The sequence below is a fragment of the Bos indicus genome, chromosome 3, assembly GCF_029378745.1.
Source record: "Bos indicus isolate NIAB-ARS_2022 breed Sahiwal x Tharparkar chromosome 3, NIAB-ARS_B.indTharparkar_mat_pri_1.0, whole genome shotgun sequence".
NCBI lineage: Eukaryota > Metazoa > Chordata > Mammalia > Artiodactyla > Bovidae > Bos > Bos indicus.
The window spans coordinates 50,046,831-50,056,004 of record NC_091762.1 but is presented as its reverse complement, the minus strand read 5'-3'; the positions used below and the strand labels follow the sequence as shown (position 1 = coordinate 50,056,004).

The window sequence follows — 9,174 nt, the reverse complement described above, 5'->3', positions numbered from 1 at the left end:
TTCCCCAGCCCTGACCTATCTTCTTCCTCCTTCCTCCCTAGTCTGTTTGCTAACCCTTGCCTGGAGTTCCTTGCAGGCAAGTCGGCCCTAGGTTAGGTAGCCCTTTCCAAATGCAGCTTCCTCCCTGCTTTGCCCTTTCAGGATGTAATATCAGTCTCTCCCCTTGAAGCTCCTGACCACTGCATCTGTCTCACTCGGACACTGTTTTATCTTGCATCACAATTGTGTACCTTTCATCATATCTCCTAGGCAGTAAGCCAGGTGCACGTCTTTTTCCTTTGTATGTCAACCACACTCAACCATTGCTTGTTGAAGAGATGAAGTCATAAGACAACACTAAGCACAAATCAAATGGGATGTAATTTTCTGTGACCCTTGGGCTCCATTCCATTCAGCCTGTGTATCACCTCCTAAATTAACCATTCTAAAACACAGCCATTCTCATGCCAAAAGAAACGGCCTACTGCGTGAAATCCACGTTTCTCATCCTGAACCAAGCTTGCCCCCAGCCCCCTTGCCACATCTGGCCTCTATTCTACTTGCCCAGCATCCTGACGCTGCAAACCCTCACCCCAGCTGGACATTCATAAGGACTCTTTTGAGTCTCTTTTCTATGTTAATATCTAAATTTCTTCATCCTGGCGCTTTTTCTTTTCCTTCTCCTATTCCACCTTGCCACCTACTGTATTAAATAGCTTGCTTAATGGTGAGCACTAAGCTTATTAGGATGAAAAAAGCAATCATTTAAATGTTGTGAGCAGATTTTGTCTTCATAAATCCTTCAGGGATGCATTGTTTTTCTCTTGCTTTGGGAAACCATGTGGTTGCATTCAGGAAGATAAGAATCCATATAAGGTTCTTGGGGGAGAATAATGAGGAAACCACGGAGCTGAAGGTAGATGTTTTAGTTGGAGAAGCTGAGCCTTCTGTTTGGTACATCATGCAGAAGCTGAGCGTTCTGTTTGGTACATCATGTAAATATGATGTCAACAGCTGAGTAGGAGTCCAGTAGGGAGGTTGAGAATGTTTCTTGAGTTGCAACAAATTTAGCTGACCCTGTATCTGAGGTGGTTTGTTCCTGCAGAATGTATGAGATTTCTTTATTGAGAGCTGCTTGCTAATAATAACAGCACATAGTTGCTACACACTTACTGTGTGCCAGGACAGAGAGAAACCCTTTCAAGGATTAACTCCCATAATCCTCACAACAACTTTAGGAGTTTTCAGAGGTGGAGGAGAAGGCTCAGAAAAGTTAGAGCTGATGTCTTACAAATTAGAGGCAGAACCAAGATGTGAACACCAGGAGTCTGACTTCACAGCCTATGTTCCTAACCGCCACTCCCGGAGTGTTTGATTTTTTAAAAAATCTCTTCCTTTACATTTTTCCTTTTACAAAAGATAATTAGTATAGAGTATATGCTTTTTATTTGGGAATGCAAACTCAAAAACAGTTTACTGGTAGGGATACCCAATCACATTTTGCCACTTTTTCATATGCCATCTTGCATTAGTTTGCTCCTTGTTTCATAGTCACAGGTATTTCTCCCAAGGAATCTGAAGTGTCCTTAAAGGTAGGGATTGTGTCTTAAACTTCTATTCTAGCTCCCACAGTAGGCCCAACTGCATCCTCCCTAAATACTCCTTGAATTGAATTACACTGGTATTCCAATGACCTTCTCCCTCTGGAGCAAAGCAAAGCTAGTGAAAATAAATAGAAATACAGTGGATTTCTAGAGATTCTGGGGAAGGCTGAAGCTGCTTCTAAGCACTGCAAATATAACTCAGTAACTTAAAAATAATCCTTCTATACAAACATGAGAAGTGTTACTAGAGACTCCCAGAGGGGTATAATGATCTGAACTTAAAAATAAGACACCAAGATGAAGTAGGGTTTTGCTGCCCAGGGAACTCAAATTGCAGCTGGGTGAAGGTCAGCCGGCTCGCAGGTGGTTATATAGTCTGTGCTTTGGCTCCCTCTGTTGGCAGAAAAGAAGAGGTTTGTCTGTTTTTACCTGTAGGAATTCTTGGTGCAAGTTGTGTGACGGTTCTTAACTGCATGTACTATTGCCTGAGATTCAGCTCTTAGATTTAGTAAAGGGGATGAGAAAACCTACTGGATCTTTCTCCTCAGATGGAAACTAAATACAGATTTTCATTCCTTTTATATGCTAACATTGCTGCCTCTAAAACCAGACTCACTACAAACCACTTATTGTCAGAGAACATACACAGCACTTGTTCTGCCATGGCTTTCCCAGGCATCTAATTGTAAGATGTAAAAAAGTATATCTTGATTGCTCACAGAGTTGGTCACACAAGCCCTGGTTTTCCCACACTGTCTGGTAACCTTGTGTCTTGGTAATGTTTTCCATGACAAAGACAAGAGGTTTTGATCTCAACTATGGCACCCTACTCCAGTACTCTTGCCGGGAAAATCCCATGGACGGAGGAGCCTGGTAGGCTGCAGTCCATGGGGTCGCTAAGAGTCGGACACGACTGAGCGACTTCACTTTCTCTTTTCACTTTCATGCATTGGAGAAGGAAATGGCAACCCACTCCAGTGTTCTTGCCTGGAGAATCCCAGGGACGGGGAAGCCTGGTGGGCTGCCGTCTATGGGGTCACACAGAGGTTGGACACAACTGAAGTGACTTAGCATAGCATAGCATAGCATAGCATACTGAAAGCAATCAAATATCTAAAAATTATTTGCTTGATTTATCAAGTGGAATTAAGGACAAACACGTCTTTCCTTAACATGTGATTTCTTTTTCTATTCCCCCTTCCCAGACCTTTCACATATGAGTCTGAAGTTGTTAATCATGTCAATGATTCATCATTTGTGATTTGGCTCCAATGCTCCCAGAATTCCTCTGTATGGTATTCCAAGGAAACATTAAGCCATTGCAATTCCAAGGACTAGTGAAGACTCTAAGATGCCACTAATGCCTGGCACATTTCCAAGTTCAAAAAAGATTAAACAAAAACACTCTGAAGTCATTTGCTATTTTAAGAGTTAATTTTGTATATGTCAGAATTTCTCCTTCCTGCATATGAGGATATTTATTTTATTAATCTTAAAGGGGGCATAATGATGTTTTACATAAAGTGCTTACTGTCAAGAAACTTTATGTATTGTGGTAAAATGAAACATACAGGCCTGGCATCAGTCTGGGCTCTGGCATTGTTTGGAGAGGCAATGAACACAGGCCCTTAGCATCCCTGCACGTTCTTGCTGAGTGTGCTAAGAATGTAAGACCCTGCTCACTTGGGTCATTCTTCCAGGCTGTGTTTGCAGTGAGCAGCCTTGAAGGATTAGGGAAGGTCTGTGAGACAAAGAGCCGGCTTGCTTACTGCTTGCTATAAAATGGTAGGTTCCCCAAGATCAGCATTCCTCTTATGTAATGCAACCCATTTTGTGTGCAATCATCCATCTGAGCCCACCTGCTTCTTTCCTGTGAGAATTGGGGTTCAGAGAACTGATACAATCATGTTAACACTCTGGCTACGGTCATAGTCTTTCATCTCTGACCCAGGAGTCCTACGTGTTCTGTCAACATCCATGAAACTGGAAAGATGTCCTAACTGGCAAGTAGGGTAAAACAGACGATTCTTCAAAGTTCTTGTCACACTCCATCGGGGCCTCCCTACACAAGTCATTTAGCTGCAGTTTCCCTTCCTTATAAAGAGGATGATAGTATCTGGCTCATAACATTGTAGTGGTTGGGTTCAGTTCAGTTGCTCAGTCGTGTCCGACTCTTTGAGACCCCATGGACTGCAGCACGCCAGGCTTCCGTGTCCATCACCAACTCCTGGAGCCTGCTCAAACTCATGTCCATCAAGTCGGTGATGCCATCCAACCATCTCATCTTCTGTCGTCCTCTTCTCCTCCTGCCTTCAATCTTTCCCAGCATCGGGGTCTTTTCCAAGGAGTCAGTTCTTTGCATCAGGTGGCCAAAGTATTGGAGCTTCAGTTTCAGCATCAGTTCTTCCAATGAATATTCAGGACTGATTTCCTTTAAGATTGACTGGTTTGATCTCCTTGCAGTGCAAGGGACTCTCAAGAGTCTTTTCCAACACCACAAGTCAAAGGCATCAATTTTTCCATGCTCAGCATTATTTATGGTGCAACTCACATCCATACATGATTATTGGAAAAACCATAGCTTTGACTTGATGGACCTTTGTGGCAAAGTAATGTCCCTGCTTTTTACTATGCTGTCTAGGTTGGTCATAGCTTTTCTTCCAAGAAGAAAAGCTTCTAATTTCATCTTCTACTTTCATGGCTGCAGTCACCATCTGCACTGATTTTGGAGCCTAAGAAAATAAAGTCTGTCACTGTTTCCATTGTTTCCCCATCTATTTGCCATGAAGTGATGGGACTGGATGCCATGATCTTAGTTTTTTGAATGTTGAGTTTTAAGCCAGGTTTTCACTCTCCTCTTTCACTTTCATTAAGAGATTCTTTAGCTCCTCTTCACTTTCTGCTATAAGGGTGGTATCATCTGCCTATCTGAGGTCATTGATAATTCTCCCGGCAATCTTGATCCCAGCTTGTGTTTACTCCAGCCCGAAATTTCGCATGACGTACTCAGCATACAAGTTAAATAAGCAGGGTGACAATATACAGCCGTGACTACTCCTTTCCCGATTTGAAACCAGTTTGTTCCAGGTCCGGTTCTATCTGTTGCTTCTTGACCTGCATACAGATTTCTCAGGAGACAGGTAAGGTGGTCTGGTATTCCCAGCTCTTAAAGAATTTTCCACAGTTTGTTGTGATCTACACAAAGACTTTGGGGTAATCAAAGTGGAGTGAAGTTAAATAAAAATGTACTGATCCCTACTCTACTCGACCCTTTCTGGGTGCTTCCTCCCTCTTTAGCACTGGGATAGGGTGCGGAAGGCACGATGTAGCTGGGCAGAGTGGAACGGAGTGGACCACAGGGTAGGCTGCAAACGAGCCTGAAGAGATGGCACAGTAGCAGCCCCGCAATTTCTAAGTAGGCGGGCTCGGAAAACCGCAAGCTGATTGGAGCGGGGACCAAGGATTTTGTATGCAAAGGCGTTTGCGGGGCAACCACGCGGTTTTTACTTGGCTCGTCTATTTCAAGTGGCTTTCGGGTCGTACTGATAGGAATTACAGGGAGCACTGAAACCCCAGGTTCCCTCAGACAAACCCTTGTATTAGTGGCGACCGCGCCCTTTCGAGCAGCGGGAGCTAACCCAGCCTGTGGCTGCGCCGCCTCCCGGAAACCCCGCGGCTGCTCTCGGGCGCGCGCCCCCCGACCGCTCGTGACCGCTCACGCATGCTCCCCGCGCTCCCACGCGCGCAGGCCCTTCGCCGCCGCCGCCCACGCAGCCGCGTGCTCTGGCCGCGCGGACTCGGCAGCTGCGCTGCGCCCACCAAGCCAGCTGCCGGCGCTGGGACGAGCTCTCGGAGGATGCTGCAGCGTGGGGCGCGTCGCCCCCCTCAGTCCACCAGAGCCCGGATACCTTAGAAATTCGGCTCTGGGTCTGTGGGGAGCGAAATGCAACCCAAACTCCATTTTGCCGAACCCCGCGCAAATAAACACACACAAGCATTCACACAGACGTCGCCGCGACCCGCGCCCGCCGCGGCGGATTCCGGCCGCGTGCGGCCAGGAAAGAGCTCGGGACCCGGGAGGGGTCGCTGCTCGGGACCAGCCGCTAAACGGTGCGACGTAAGTGCCCGGCGTTACCGGCCCGGCTTAAAGGCGCAACTGCCGGCTGGAGGCCTGCAACTCCGGGGCGGGGCCAGACCGGGCGGAACCGGCCGCGGGAGAGCGGGCAGGCGGGGGAGATCGGAAAGGAGAATAGCGGGGGAGGAGGAGCGCGGGCGTGATTTGTCCTTATCGGCCAGGTACGGCGGCGCCCAGGGCGGGCCGGAGACCGGGCTGCGGCTGCGCTCAGACTCAACCAGCCCGCGCCCGGCGCCCTCGCAACATCCCTTCTCTTGCAAGGCTAAGCCGACTTTATTAAAAGGCGGTCGCCGAATGAGGACGGGCGCCAGCTAGCGATGTTTGGAAGCGCCCTGGCCTCAGTGATACAGACCAACAGTTAATGGGGGCGGTGGGAAGGGCGCGGGGCCGTCGCCTCTGGCTTAACAGAGCAGATGCGCGGAAACTCCAACAGGTGGCTCCGTGGCGCAATGGATAGCGCATTGGACTTCTAGAGGTTGAAGGCATTCAAAGGTTCCGGGTTCGAGTCCCGGCGGAGTCGGAGGTTTTTTCCAACCCCCTGTTTTATTTTCTACACCAGTCATTTCTCTCCTTTTCTTAAAGGGTGTACACTCGCCTCGCATTCTCTGCCCGCTCTCCCCACTGCCTTCGGCTTTCTGCAGCTCTTTTTCTTCTAGTCGCTCTCACCTCTATAGTCTATCCCTCCCCTTACTTCCCTGGCTCGGTGGCTCTGGGCCAGGGCCCTGCCGACTCCGGAGCCTGATCCGGGAACTGGGGAAAGCAGCCCGGGCGGCATAGAGGCAAGGTCTCGCGGTTTCAGCCTAAGCAGAACGCGGGGGAGGCCCCGTCTCGGTTGTTCGGGAGAGCTGGCTCCAGACCCCTTCGCCAGGGGCGCGATTGTGGCTGCTAGGGAGGGAGGGGCGAGCGAAGGACAGGGAAACGCGCCCACACGGTGAGCAGTCTTCCAGCCCAGAAGGCTCCCAGCCCAGTGGGATCCTGTCACAAATGCAGATTTCTGGGCGTCACTCCCGTGGGGCCCAGGAATCTGACTTTCGAATAAGAACGCCTGCTCCTCTCCTCCATGATTCAGGTGCAAAGAGACCCAAGGTCCACTCTGCCTGTCAGCTCCTTTAGGCAAGGCTATCTTTTACCTCTTCTAACAGATTCTTTACCGACTGAGCTACCAGCGAAGCCTTTCTGACAATTCATATCTTTGCATGAGATTAGGGTTCTACCTCGATGAATGCGAATAAATCAGTGAGTGGATGAAATTTTAACAATGCTGAAACAAACAATTCATGCAAAAAATACAAAATCCCAAATTGTCCAGAAAAGTACAGGGAAAAGTAAACATCTTTGTTCTTCCTATTTCCCAGCCCTTCTTCAACTCTATAAGCCATCAGTGAAAATGGTTTTTTGGAAATATTTTCAGATTTATTTTATGTCAGCATTGCTGCATCTACCCTCTTTATGTTTGTTGATGTTATTGATGTAGGTGGTTTCGCTATGCTTGCTAACTCACTTATTAATGCAACAGAACTGCCTTGTTCCATTGTACCTAAGTATCATAATGATTTAATAGTCCCCAATAGTTGGCCATATCAGTGTTATGTATTTTCCTAGTGTTTCAGTGAACATCCTTATTACTGTACACAAGTGCAAATTTATCTGTAGGATAGATTCTTAGGAAATTGAATTGCTGGGTCAAAGGCTTGTTTGTGTGTTCTTTGATAGATATTACCAAATTGCTTTCATAGAGATTGTATCCATTTTACTGTCTCTAACAGTGATAAAATGGCATTTCAAATATGCTTAGAAGAGGATGAATGTTCATTGTCAGGGATTCTGAGACAAAATTCCCACTTCAGTCCTTTTACAGAGGTATATTTCAGATGAAAATACAAATAATATGACCATCAAAAGCACTAAAATAAGATGTGATGAAGTTATTTAATAACTTAAGCAGTATAACTTTAAACCTAGAAGCCACTAAAAAATCAATAAATCCAAAAATATGGATTTCTGTAAGACAAAAAACAAAATACCATAAACAAAAATCAAAAGACAAACTGGAAAAGAACAGTTATAATACATATCACAAAAAAGGGCTGGTTTCCTTAGTGTGTAAAGAACTCCTTCAAACCAATAAGAAAATGACCAGTGATGGAATAGAAAAATGACCAAACCCACCACACACACAGTAAGTATCTAGAAAATATATTTGGGTTTGTTTTCTTTTAAATAGACATTATATGTTGGCTTTAACTTCTTTTTTTAAAGTTAAATCTGATAGTTTTATAGACAAACAAGATTCCTGTGTTATTTATTAGTTGAACTAAAGTACTCACCTACCTTTCTTATTTAAGAAAATGTTAATTGAAATACAGTTGATTTACAATGTTGGGTACAGTATAGTGATTCAGTTATATATAAAAATATTATTTTTTTTACATACTCTTCCAGTATAGGTTATTATAAGATACTGAGTATAGTTCTGTGTCTACTGTTATTTTGTATATAGAGGTCTGTATTGGTTAATCCCCAGAGAAGGCAATGGCACCCCACTCCAGTACTCTTGCCTAGAAAATCCCATGGAAGGAGGAGCCTGGTGGGCTGCAGTCCATGGGGTCGCTAAGAGTTGGACACGACTGAGTGACTTTACTTTCACTTTTCACTTTCATGCATTGGAGAAGGAAATGGCAACCTACTCCAGTGTTCTTGCCTGGAGAATCCCAGGGACGGGGGAGCCTGGTGGGCTGCCGTCTATGGGGTCGCACAGAGTCGGACACGACTGAAGTGACTTAGCAGCAGCAGCAGCAGCAGCAGCATTGGTTAATCCCAAGTTTCCCGTCCCCCCATACCTTTTTGGTAACCATAAATTTGTTTTCTTCGGCTGTGAGTCTATTTCTGTTTTGTAAATAAGTTCGTTTATATGGGTTTTAAAGATTCATATAAGTGATATCATATGCTATTTGTCTTTCTCTGTTTGATTTAATATGATAATCTCTAGGTCCATCCATGTTGCTGCAAATGGCATAATTTCATTCTTTTTTATGGCTGAGTAATATTTCATCATGTGTTTGTATGTGAATACCACATTTTGTTTATCCATTCATCTGTCAGTGGACACTTAGGTTGCTTCCATGTCTTGGCTATTGTAAACAGCACTGCAGTGAACATTTGGATGCATGTATGTTAATTCAAGTTAGAGTTTTCTTCAGATATATGCCCAGGAGTGGGGTTGCTGGATCATATGACAACTCTATTTTTAGTTTTTAAGGAACCTCTTTAGTGGTCTCCACAGTGGCTACATAAATTTACATTCCCTCCTTGTGTAGGAGAATTCCTTTTTCTGCATACACTCTCCAACATTTATTATTTGTAGACTTTTAAATGATGGCCATTTTGACTGGTGTGAGGCAATACCTCACTGTAGTTTTGATTTCCTTTTCACTAATAGTTAACCACGTTGAGCAT

The 9,174-nt window shown here is 45.3% G+C and overlaps 1 non-coding gene across 1 annotated transcript; it reads left to right on the top strand.

Annotated features, from left to right (window-relative positions):
• Window positions 1-6,153: 6,153 nt before the first annotated feature.
• On the top strand, window positions 6,154-6,238 carry TRNAR-UCU (transfer RNA arginine (anticodon UCU)). Its single transcript is given in 2 exon segments — window positions 6,154-6,190; window positions 6,203-6,238. It is a non-coding gene; the product is annotated as a tRNA-Arg (tRNA).
• The last annotated feature ends 2,936 nt before the right edge of the window (window positions 6,239-9,174 follow it).